The 13,149-nt window shown below is 41.2% G+C and overlaps 1 long non-coding RNA gene across 1 annotated transcript in view; it reads right to left on the reverse strand.

The window, feature by feature from the left end:
- LOC107976454 (uncharacterized) overlaps positions 1-5,548 on the reverse strand; it is a 270,646-nt gene extending 265,098 nt beyond the window's left edge. Inside the window, exon 1 of the long non-coding RNA XR_008536860.2 lies at positions 4,999-5,548. This is a non-coding gene — a long non-coding RNA (uncharacterized LOC107976454). The remainder of the gene's footprint in view (positions 1-4,998) is intronic.
- Positions 5,549-13,149: the final 7,601 nt, after the last annotated feature.

Consider the following 13,149-nt stretch of genomic DNA (forward strand, 5'->3'; position numbering starts at 1 on the left):
CTGTTGTGCATCACTTATTCTCACTCTTATGCCAGAGTGGCAGTGGGATTTGCATTGTCTGGGAGTAAGGAGGATCCTTTGCTAGTTCAGAACCTGAGCTTTTTTTACCTTGTGGCTTTGGACAAGTCACTACACATTCCTAAGCTTCATCTTTTCCAGAAGGAATGATCAGCACAGGCAGGCCGTGTATATGCAGGACCTTCCTTACCATTGAAAGGTTCTTGGAAATAATTAGAATTCTTTGTATTGGAAGTAGAAAAAAAGAAGTCTGATGTGACATAAGCAAGAAGGTGTGTTGGCTCATGGAACTGGAAAACCCAAGTGATGAATTTGACTGCAGAGACCATTTGAGTGTTAATCTGAGGCAGCTTTTGGATCTGCTTCCTCTGATTGGCTTCATTCTCAGGCTCTGCCTCATAGTCCCTAGCATGGTAGACTCTGCATTGTCAAGTAGAAGTTGTACAGGTTAGACTATGTTGCCATTGTCATCACATCCTGTCTGGTGGATGAGATTGAATCAAGGCTCACTCCTGAAGCAATTGCCAGTGTAATGTGCTGTGCTTACTCATATATTCTACCATTAGGACTAGAGCCACTCCACAAATAAAAATTAGAGCTGTTGCCTGAAGGAGACAATTGTGTAGGAGAAGAAAGAGAAGAAGGAGAAGGACTGTGTAGAGCAGCACTCTCCAAAGGAGAGTAAGGTGAGCCACATATGTAATTTTAAATTTTCTGATAGACACATTTTTAAAAGTAAAAATGAACAAGTAAAATTAATTTCAACAATATATTCTATTTAACTTTTCCTTTTCATTTCCACAGATATTATGGTGGATTATGTTTAACTTAATATGTCTAAAATGTGATTTTTAACATGTGATCAATATAAACATTATTCGCAGGATAGTACATTTTTTCACACTATGTCTCTGAAATTCAGTGTGTGTTTTACACTTACAGAATATCTCAATTTCAACATATTTTAAGGGTTCCATAGACACATGTTGCTACCATATTAGGTAGTACAAGATTAGGACAAAAAATAACCACTGCTCTATTTCTTCATACCTACTACCACATTGGATGCTTACAACCCAGTAGTTAGGGTGAACCAGTGTTTCACAAGTTGAATGACTAGCTTAAGAAACAGAGGGATCAAAACTCAACACTAGATATCTTGAATTCAAATATAAGTTTTAAGGCCAATGAGGTATACGCTATATGTTCTACAAAAAGAGGTTGGAGTAGACTTTTTAGATTTTTATTGAAGTAACAGAAGCTCCTTGCATCAGGCCAAGTAGCCAGCTTGTAACCCAAACCCTGCTCATTCCACCCAACTTATACCAGAAGATCTCTCATTAGTTCCTGTAGGACCCAGTCTCAGGGCCCCTTGGCTACCCCGTCCTGAATTTGTACTCCAGCTTTAATAAGTGAACTCTCTATGGCAGAGACTCTACCTCAACCCCAGTTAGGGTCTTTACAGTCTCTTCTTGTTTTTTGTGCAAATCTCTGTCTGGGTAATTGGTAATCTCTCTAATAAACATCTCCTTCTGGAACTCATTCTTCAATTTCTTCTCTTGCTTACCCTTTTTCTCGCCCCTGGAATTCTGTTTTTGTAACATGGGCCCTCCCACTTACAAGGAGACTGTACAGATTTTTTCCGCCTTAAGGGAACAATCTCACCCTTCATGGATCTCCCATCAAAAGAATTCTACATTCCTATTATCGGTTAGGTAATGGGTTACTTGTGCGGGATTTTCTTGCTAAACATGACCAGAGATTGTGCCTACTCCTCTGGTCATGACTGGGCACCTCAACTGATATTGCCCTTCACCCACCCTGGCAATGAATGGGGGTAATTTCTGTCCCATTAATCACAAATATATATGATACTAAATGTATTGCTGTCAGCCATATTCTTTAGAGATGATATTCTGAATTTAAGGGACTCTTGGATTTTAGAAACTCTGGATTTAGGAAAAGAAATGAGTGTACGAGGATGACCATTTATTAGCACTTACTATTTGTCAAGATAAATACTCTACATTTATGATTTAATGCAATAGTCGCTAAGCTCCTGAAATTGCAATAATTATCCATATTTTAAAGATGAAGAAACCGTGTATCCAAAAGTTCAATAAAATTGCCAGAAATCTCAGTCTAATAAGTAATAGATGGGAGATCAAAACCCAGGCCGGTGCAGACTGCCCCCTTCTCCCTCCCTCTGTTTGCTCTGTGTTTGCCTCTTGACCACACAGTCCCTTTAAAAGAGCCAATTAAAACAAAACAAAATAACACTGAGGACTGAGAATCCAAGGCATCTGTGCTGCCCAAGTTCCATCGTTCAACATTCTTTTGGGATGGAGAAGAAATAAAACCAAATAAAGAATTATGTGCCTTTCAAAAAATTCAATTGGCAAACTTTGAGTTTCATCTAAACAATTCATTTGGTGTTTATTGAGAATTATACTTCTCCTATCTATTTAATCATTCATGACCACAATGCTATAATACTTGATGGCCCCAAGCAGGATTCCTCTCCTTGGTTTTTACACTTCACATGAAATTCAAGCTCCCTTTTTACGTAGCAAAATAACAGACAGCATCTGAACAAAAGTGCTGTAGGAACCAGGAATCCAAAGTTTTTTTTCACTTTGAGACTCATTGTGTTCCTGCACAGACTCACACACAATAGAATTCCAGATACTTTTAATAAATAGAATACTCCATTCTTTTGAAGAGCAATGATGTCTGTCTTGTGATCACCTCATCCTGCTATGGCATTCAACAAAACCAAATCATCTTCGTGAGGAAAGAGTTTGCTTCTAATCTCCAGCATCATTATGATTCATGAATATGAGGGACACTATAAAGTCATCTGTAAATGTTTCTAGCACATGGCATGTACTGGATAAATGTTAGGCTGCCTCCTTCCTATTAACACTCTTAAGGCCACATACAATTGTCCATTTAGGTAGAAAATGACCTCCAAGTTTTGCTCACACATTCTCTAATGTCTATATTAATTACAACATCTTGAAGATATTTGTTTCTGTTCCTAAAGTGCATTAACATTCAGCATCCCATTCTGACAAACATCCCTGAGAGTCAGGCAGTACCGAAATAACATCTATCTTTACACAAAAAGACAAAGGTGAAGAGAGGCCAACAGATTTGTCAAAAGTAGATTTGTTCATCTGAATACAGAAGTTCAGTGAATTGGCTCACTTAATGCCCATCCCATGGCTCACCTGGTTTACAAAGGAAAGAAAGCTAAAAACTACATTTCCCAGAGGTGCTGGTTGGAGACATTAACACTTAAGGGAAGTTTTGTTTGGAATTTACCCCTGAGGAGAGTGGTAGGGTATAAAAGGCACCCATTCGACCTGCGAGGATTGTAACAAAAGCAGCATAATCCTGAATCTTGCTAATAGGGTTGGGCTTTTTAATTCACAGTTTCCTGACCTTGGTAAAAGCAGAAACTCCCTGGATATTTCATTCTGCCTTGTGGCTTTGGAAGTCATTCCAGGAAGCTCAGAGCCTGCTGTGCAGCCCTGTCAGTGTTTAGAGGTATCCTTGCATTTAATACAATTTCTTTCTGCTTAATCATCTGAAGGGAGTTCTGCTAGTTGCAACTGAGAACACTGACTGGAGCTTATGGTTAAACCAATGATCAAAATCAGATTTTATTGACTCCATGAAAAAATAAAATATTTTATATAATGACAAAACTTAAAGAGATAGGATAGTATAAATGGAAAGAAAAAAATAGGCCTTCGAGTTACTTATACCTGGACTCAAACCTCAACTCTGCTACTTGTGGACATGGATAAGGGTTACCAATATGGCCAGTAAGTGAAAATTTACTGGAAGTTTTTGTGAAAAATGAGTCATGAGGTTGATGCCAGGCAAGTTTTCAGGTCAAAGAGAAGATGTGGTTATTGACATCAGGTAAGTGCAGGGTCTTAGTAGAAATAAAACTACACAAGTAACTTTCCATATGTCCTAGAAAATGCTTGTATAAAAATCAGTATAAAAGTAGGGGCCAAGCACTGTGGCTCACACCTGTAATACCAGCACTTTGGGAGGCCAAGGCAGGCGGATCACCTGAGCTCAGGAGTTTGAGACCAGCCTGGCCAACATGGTGAAATCCCATCTCTACTAAAGCTACAAAAATTAGTTAGGTGTGGTAGTGGGCGCTTGTAATCCCAGCTACTCTTGAGTCTGAGGCAGAAGAATGGCTTGAACCTGGGAGACGGAGGTTGCAGTGAGCCAAGATCATGCCATTGCACTCCAGCCTGCATGACAAGAGTGAGACTCTATCTCAAAAAAAAAAAAAAAAAAAAAAGTAGTAAGAGCTATGATGTTAATGTAATGCCCAACCTTGTTTTTACTAACCCTGTTTTTAGACTCTCCCTTTTCCTTTAATCACCTAGCCTTGTTTCCACCTGAACTGACTCTCCCTTGGCTAAGAGAGCCAGACAGACTCCATCGTGGCTCTTTCACTGGCAGCCCCTTCCTCAAGGACTTAACTTGTGCAAGCTGACTCCCAGCACATCCAAGAATGCAATTAACTGATGAGATACTGTGGCGAGCAATATCCGCAATTCCCAGAATTCGTCCGATTGGTAACACCCAAAGCCCCGCCTCTATCACCTTGTAATAGTCTTAAAGCCCCTGCACCTGGAACTGTTTACTTTCCTGTAACCATTTATCCTTTTAACTTTTTTGTCTACTTTACTTCCGTAAAATTGTTTTAACTAGACCCCCCCCTCCCCTTTCTAAACCAAAGTATAAAAGAAAATCTAGCCCCTTCTTCGGGGCCGAGAGAACTTTGAGCGTTAGCCGTCTCTTGGCTGCCGGCTAAATAAACGGACTCTTAATTCGTCTCAAAGTGTGGCGTTTTCTCTAACTCGCTCAGGTACAACATTATGAATATCACAGAAAAACAAAAATAGGACTTCTGGGGCCTGAAAATATGACTGAGAGGCACTGTACCTTGTCTTCATGCAGGTTGCCGACTTGTTGGAATTCAGTCCAATTTTCAGGAGAGGGACTGTTGCTCTTACAGAGGCAGTAAAATGCAGCAGGGAGCAGTTCCAGGTGCAGCTGCAGAGAAAAAAATTCAAAGAGAACTCGGTAGCCTCTCGGAGGTTTCTATGCTGTTTATCTTTTTTCAAGCAAAGGGAAGTAAAAAGCAATAGGAGAACTCTCTTTTGGCCACTGTTTCCATGAGATCGCATTCCTCCACACGAGGGCTCTTCAAAAAATTGAAGATGGTCTATTTTACAATTAAAAATTAACTTATTAGGTAAGTGTTTATAATTCCTTTAAGAATTTCCTTGGAGTAAGCAGATTGAGAAACTTCCCCACTTTTCAACTCAGGTGTTTTCCACTCATAATTTTCTTTCAAAATGGATTCCGTGAATTTTCTTAGGCCAAATTGTCACCTCCTTTTTAATGATACCAGGCAGAAATAATTCTAGCCCTGTTTCAAGAAATGTACTCTCGAGCTTGCAGTGAGCCGAGATCGCGCCACTGCACTCCAGCCTGGGCGACAGAGCGAGACTCCATCTCAAAAAAAAAAAAAAAAAAAGAAATGTACTCTCAAAGCAAGGCCTGCCTGGTTTTATTCTTCACACTCCTTCCCCGGGGCTTCCAGGATTCTGAAAATTTTTCTGTCTTCAGTTCCAAGGGCATATTTATCTCTCAAGACAAGTAACCATTTGGCTCATCTGAGTTCTGAAACTTAGTCCCCCTTTGCATGATAACATTTTTTGCAGGGCTGTTGGAGGAGAAAGTGGGATAATACATCGGCAGTAGTCAAAGCCCACTTAAACAATATTTCTTTGAGATAATTCTGGCTCTTCACTGAAAACCATTTCCTCTTATAGTTAGGTATCACTGAGAGGTGACAGCGTGCTGGCAGTCCTCACAGCCCTCGGTCGCTCTCGGCGCCTCCTCTGCCTGGGCTTCCACTTTGGCGGCACTTGAGGAGCCCTTCAGCCCACCGCTGCACTGTAGAAGCCCCTTTCTGGGCTGGCCAAGGCCGGAGCCCGCTCCCTCAGCTTGCAGGGAGGTGTGGAGGGAGAGGCGCGAGCCGGAACCGGGGCTGCGCGCGGCGCTTACGAGCCAGCTGAAGTTCCGGGTGGGCGTGGGCTTGGCGGGCCCCGCACTCGGAGCAACCGGCCGGCCCTGCCGGCCCCGGGCAATGAGGGGCTTAGCACCCGGGCCAGCGGCTGCCGAGGGTGTACTGGGACCCCCAGCAGTGACAGCCCACCGGCGCTGCGCTCGATTTCTCGCAGGGCCTTAGCTGCCTTCCAGCGGGGCAGGGCTCGGGACCTGCAGCCCGCCATGCCTGAGCTTCCCACCGTCTCCGTGGGCTCCTGTGCCGCCGGAGCCTGCCTGACGAGCGCCGCCCCCTGCTCCATGGCGCCAAGTCCCATCAACCACCCAAGGGCTGAGGAGTGCGGGCGCACTGCGCGGAACTGGCAGGCAGCTCCATCTGCAGCCCCGGTGCGGGATCCACTGGGTGAAGCCAGCTGGGCTCCTGAGTCTGGTGGGGAGGTGGAGAACCTTTATGTGTCTAGCTCAGGGATTGTAAATACACCAATCGGCACTTTGTATCTAGCTCAAGGTTTGTAAACACACCAATCAGCACCCTGTGTCTAGCTCAGGGTTTGTGAATGCACCAATCAACACTCTGTATCTAGCTACTCTGGTGGGGCCTTGGAGAACCTTTGTGTGGACACTCTATATCTAGCTAATCTGGTGGGGAAGTGGAGAACCTTTGTGTCTAGCTCAGGGATTGTAAATGCACCAATCAGCACCCTGTGTCTAGCTCAGGGTTTGTGAATGCACCAATCAACACTCTGTATCTAGCTACTCTGGTGGGGTCTTGGAGAACCTTTGTGTGGACACTCTGTATCTAGCTAATCTGGTGGGGAAGTGAAGAACCTTTGTGTCTAGCTCAGGGATTGTAAATGCACCTATCAGCACCCTGTCAAAACAGACCACTGGGCTCTACCAATCAGCAGGATGTGGGTGGGGCCAGATAAGAGAATAAAAGCAGGTTGCCTGAGCCAGCAGTGGCAACCTGGTGGGGTCCCCTTCCACAGTGTGGATGCTTTGTTCTTTTGCTCTTTGCAATAAATCTTACTACTGCTCACTCTTTGGGTCCACACTGCCCTCAAACTAGAGTTATGAGCTGTAACACTCACCGTGAAGGTCTGCAGCTTCATTCCTGAAGCCAGCAAGACCACGAGCCCACTGGGAGGAACGAACAACTCCAGACGTGCTGCCTTAAGAGCTGTAACACTCACGGGGAAGGTCTACAGCTTCACTCCTGAGCCAGGGAGACCACGAACCCACCAGAAGGAAGAAACTCCGAACACATCCGAACACCAGAAGGAACAACTCCAGACGCGCCACCTTAAGAGCTGTAACACTTACCGCAAGGGTCCACAGCTTCATTCTTGAAGTCAGTGAGACCTAGAACCCACCAATTCCAGACACATCACCATGACTCTGACTTCTAGCTGCTGAGGTTTTGGCAGATGTGGTGTGCACTACTTCTCAGCCTTCCTAGTACATAAAAATATTCTAGGCCAGGCACAGTGGCTCATGCCTGTAATCCCAGCGCTTTCAGAGGGCAAGCCCAGTGGATCACCTGAGGTCAGGCGTTCAAGACCAGCCTGGCCAACATAGCGAAACCCCGTCTCTACTAAAAATAACAAAAATTAGCTGCGCATGGTGGTGGGCCCCTGTAATCCCACTTACTCGGGAGGCTGAAGCAGGAGAATCTCTTGAACCTAGGAGGCAGAGGTTGCAGTGACCTGAGATTGAGCCACTGCACTCCAGCCTGGGCAACAGAGCGAGACTCCGTCTCAAAAAAAAAAAAAAAAAATTTTTACATCCTCCTCCATGCTCTGTCACCTGTAATCCCAGCACTTTGGGAGGCCAAGGTGGGCAGATCACCTGAGCTCAGGAGTTCGAGACCAGCCTGACCAACATGGTGAAACTCTGTCTCTGCTAAAAATACAGAAATTAGCCGGGCATGGTGGCAGGTGCCTATAATCCCAGCTACATGGTAGGCTGAAGCAGAAGGATCGTTTGAACCTGGGAAGTGGAGGCTGCAAAGAGCCGTGATTGTGCCACTGCACTCCAGCCCAGGCGACAGAGAGAGACTCTGTCAAAAAAAAAAAAAAAACAGAAATAAAGGTTTTATTTATTTTCCTCAGCTTATTTTATCTGATAACACATAGGGACAGCATTATTCTTTTGATATTATTCATCTCCTCTTCATGCCTTAAAAAGCTCATTGGCCCATAATGATAATGATGGTATTCCCTCTCCCTTGGGTGTGCCGTTCCATCATGTATTCTCAATATTGACAATATCATTCTTAAGGGAATGGAAATTGGTTATAGGTGAAGGGGGAGAAAACCGTGTTCTTCTGTGTATAAAGCACAAATAATCATATTGTACTAAACAAATATGATATATCTGGGGGATTGAAATTTTATGGGAGTAGTAAGAAAAACAGTGTCTAAAATGTCTTGTTAGAAACGCCATGATAAAGCAGCAAGGTTGAGAAGCACTGCCTTCAATGCAGCATTCTATGGTTCAATGGTAAACATCTGTCCCCATTATAGCTATGAAGTATTTCTGAAATGGCTTCTTCACTTACTTTAGAACAATGCATTTGCTAAGAAAACAATATGCTGTGTAGGTGTTTATTATGACAAAGATGAAATGTATTGAACAAATCATAGCCAAGAGACTCACCAGTAATTTTCAGTCCATTCAGCAGTTCCCTCTGAGAAATCCTTTTCTAGAGTCTTTATAAATGACCAACCCTAAAAGGAGTCGAGTCAGGGCAAAAAATTATGTAAAGAAAGTCTCAGTGGCCCATAAATAAAAGCCTTGGTGAAAAAAGACTTCTGCATTTGAGAGTATATTCTTTCTTTGAAAAGTTAAGAAAGACAGTGATGAACTGAACTCTAGACCTAAAATAAGAGTTTATATTTGGGAATTCCATTCAATTAATTCAGTGGAAAATATCCCCTAGTCATTATCCACTGAATGCACTCCATATGTCTATATCGCTGGTTACCTGATTATAAGAGCTATATATATTCATTGTACAAATGTTAGCACTTTCACAAAAACAGTCATGCATCACTCAACAATAGGGATACATTCTGAGAAATGTGCTATTAGCCAATATTGTAATTGTGAGAACATCATAGAGTATACTTCCACAAATCTGGATGTTGTAGCCTACTACACACCTAGGTTATATAATATGTAGGCTACAAATCCGTACAGCATATTACTGTACAGAATATTATAGGCAATTATAACACAATGATAAGTATTTGTCTATTAAACATAGAAAAGGTACAGTAAAAAATATAATAGATAAAAATGGTACACTCATAGGAAGCACTTACTATGAATGGGGCTTGCTGAATTGGAAGTTGGTCTGGGTGAGTCAGGGAGTAAACGCCAAGTGAACATGAAGGCCTGGACCATTACTGTACATTCCTGTAGAGTTTATCAAAGCTGTACACTTAGGCTATGTTAAATTTATTAAAATTTCTCTTCAATAATAAGTTAACCTTAGGTTTGTAACTTTTACTTTACAAACTTTATTTTTTTAACTTTTTAGCTCTTGTAATAACACTTCACTGAAAACACAAATACATTGTGTAGCTGTAAAACTATATTTTCTTTCTTTGTATACTTATTCTATAAGCATTTTTATTGTCAAAATCATTTTTTTAACTTTTTAAATGCTTTTGTTGAAAACTAAGCCACAGACACACACTAGCTGAGGCCCACCCAGGCTCAGGACCATCCACATCACTGTCTTTTGCTCCCACACCTCATCCCACTGGAAGGTCTTCAGGGGCAATAACATGCATGAAGCTGTCATCTCTTAGGTAACAATGCCTTCTTCTGTAATACCTCCTGAGGGACCTGCCTGAGGCCGTTTTACAGTTTACTTTTTAATATATAACTAAAAGAAGTACACTCTAAAATATAGATTTAAAAATGATACAGTATAGTAAATACATAAACCAGCAATATAGTTGCTTATTATCATGATCAAGTATTAAATACCATACATAATTGTATGCATGATACTTTCATAGGACTGGCAACACAGTAGTCTTACTTTCACCAGCATCATCATAAACGTGTGTGACGCGTGTGGTACAACATTACGATGGCAAGGAAGTCACTAGGAGATAGGAATTTTTCAGCTCCAATATAATTTTATGAGACCACCATCATATTTGTGGTCCATCTTTAATCAAAACATTGTTATGCAGCCCATAACTGTGCATAAATAAATCACCCATACACTCTATCTTATCAGTAACTACTGCTAAATTATGAGATATTTATTGCTAGTATTTTTCTAGGCATATAAATTTGAACCAATGACTCCCCTAATAAAAATCGTTCAAGTAATTCACTGTTGATTAACCCACCACAGAAGATAAAATCAGATCAAATTAGAGCTTCCTTAAAGCACAGTGGCACATTAAACCTTTGGAGTTTTACACATACTTCCCTGCCTTCTGGGATGTTTCTTTCACACATTTGTCTGACTGGAGCACCGTTATTTATCTTTTAAGATCCAGACGCAATACCTTTCCCTTTGTTATGAATTTCTGACCCAACAACAACCTCCGGTGGAGTGGTTCATTACTCCCTTTGCCATAACTCTATCTTGCACATGCCCTATCATAAAGTGTTAGCATGCTGTATCTTATTTTATTTGTTTAGATGTACATCCCTTACTAAACAGTGAGGAAATTAATTGAATACACATGTATGTATATAATTAGTTATCTACTGTATGTTGGATATTGTATCAAGTACCATGGATTAATAAACTATGCCTAGCTTCCAGCTGTGCTAGAGAAAATTACAGCAAAACCATATCTCCACCAAAAAAAGTATAAAAACATAAAATACAACAACAGAAACATATCTTTTAAAGGCTTTTAGGAGCTGCTCAACAACTATGAAGTGAAGAGCCAAATTATCGAGGAAAGGAGAATATAGAAGCTCATTGAGTTTAGCCCAACATCTGCATGTTGCTTTTTGGCTGAGAAATTTAGTGATTCTTGTGTTTAGGCAGAAAACTAAGAAGTTAGGTAGAGGGATAGATCGTAAAAGCCTGAGAACCCACCAGACCTTAGGTAATCTCACTGGGCTGGGAAGAAAAATGTCAGGGTTTAAGGTTACAAGAACCAGCACTTAAAAACAAAACCCTGAGATGGTGAAGCAGAAAATTAAACTCAACACTATTTGCCAGTTTTTCCCTTGCAGCATTTGCCACCCAATTGAACAGCCCAAGAGACTAAGAAGTCACTCAGAAAGCAGCTGAAAAACAGAACAGAGTTTTTTATAAATGTCGCTATGGAGGAAAAACTGTAATTGCAACCCAAGACCCACTAAGAAAGATCCCTAAGAAATATCCCTCACTCTAAATTAGCACCTCTGGAGGACTAAATTCTAGGAGTGGTAAAATAGAGGAAGCGCAAGCCTTACAAAGACTACTAAGCAGTTTCAAACTTGTTCAGTCCTTGGGTGGATTGAGGAGATCTGATCCACTGCTATATACAAAGATAAAGAAAATGCTCTAAAGAGAAAGATACCAGTATGCAGAACCTCCACCATGTTCAGCAATTATTTTAGAAACACGCAACAGGACTCATGCTAAAAACAAAAAGAAAATAGAACGGACGCATATGTAACTTAGATATTGGAGATCTCAAGCATGGACTTTAAAATAATTTATTATAATGTTGATGAAAATCTTTAGAAATTTGGCATCTGTACAAAAAATCAAATAAAAATCTTAACAATGACAAATTCATAAGTAAAATGTACAGCTTAACTCATGGGTCAAACAATTTGTTGGGCATGGCTGCAAAGAACATTCATGAGATGGAAAATGGTCAGTTAGAAATATCTCAAAAATGGAGAGCAAAGGAGACAGAAAGCACAGAAACATAAAAACACAAGAGATACATAAAACATAATAGAAAGATCCAGTGCATGTAAAATAAATGCCCAGAGGGAAGAAAGATAATATAAGGGAGAATAAATATTTGAGGGGATATTGGCTAAGAATTGTCCCAAACTGACAAATGACTCAAGCCAGAAATTCTAGAATTACTGTGAGCCCCAAGGCAAATAAATAAAGCAAGTAAATCACAATGGGGTTATTTTAGTAGTAGTCTTGTAAACGTAAATCATGGAGGTAATCTCGTAAGCATTCAGTTAAAAAAATAAAAACAAAATACAAGAACTGATTCAATACCTTTAAAGAATCTACAATATCAATGATATAGAACTTATCAACAGAAATGATGATAAGAAATGGCCTAGAATCATTTTCCCCGTTGTCTTGGCTATGAACATTCAACTCCTCATTACTTATGCAAATTTTTGCAACTGGTTTGAATTTCTCCCCAGAAAATGGGCTTTTCTTTTCTATCACATGGTCAGGCTGCAAATTTTCCAAACTTTTATGCTCTGCTTCCCTTTTAAACAAAAGTTCCAGTTTCAAATAATCTTTTTGTGAATGCATAGGACTCTGCAATTTCAGCAAAAGCCAGGTCACATCTTGAATGCTTTGCTGCTTACAAATTTCTGCCAGATACCCTAAATTATCTCTCTCAAGTTCAAAGTTCCACAGATTCCCTAGATCAGGAGCACAATGCTGCCAGTCTCTTTGCTAAAGCATAGCAAGAGTGATCTTTGTTCCAGTTCCCAATAAGTTCCTCATCGCCATCTGAGACCACCTCAGCCTGGACTTCAGTGTCCATATCACCATCAGCATTTTACATAAATGCAGGTCTTGCCATGGTGGAGCAGGGGAGAGACAGGGGTCGGTGGGGGAGGTGAGGTGGGGGTGAAGTGCCACACACTATCAAACAACCAGATCTCGTGAGAACTCACTATCACAACAACAGCAAGGGACAAGTGACAAGTACATCCCCAGATTCGATCACCGCCCACCAGGCTCCTACTGAGACTTGTAGGGATTACAATTCCAGATAAGATTTTGGTGGGGATACAGAGCCAAATCAAATCAGTACCCATGAAAATTAAAAATTTTTT

Source organism: Pan troglodytes, chromosome 7 (genome assembly GCF_028858775.2).
Source record: "Pan troglodytes isolate AG18354 chromosome 7, NHGRI_mPanTro3-v2.0_pri, whole genome shotgun sequence".
NCBI lineage: Eukaryota > Metazoa > Chordata > Mammalia > Primates > Hominidae > Pan > Pan troglodytes.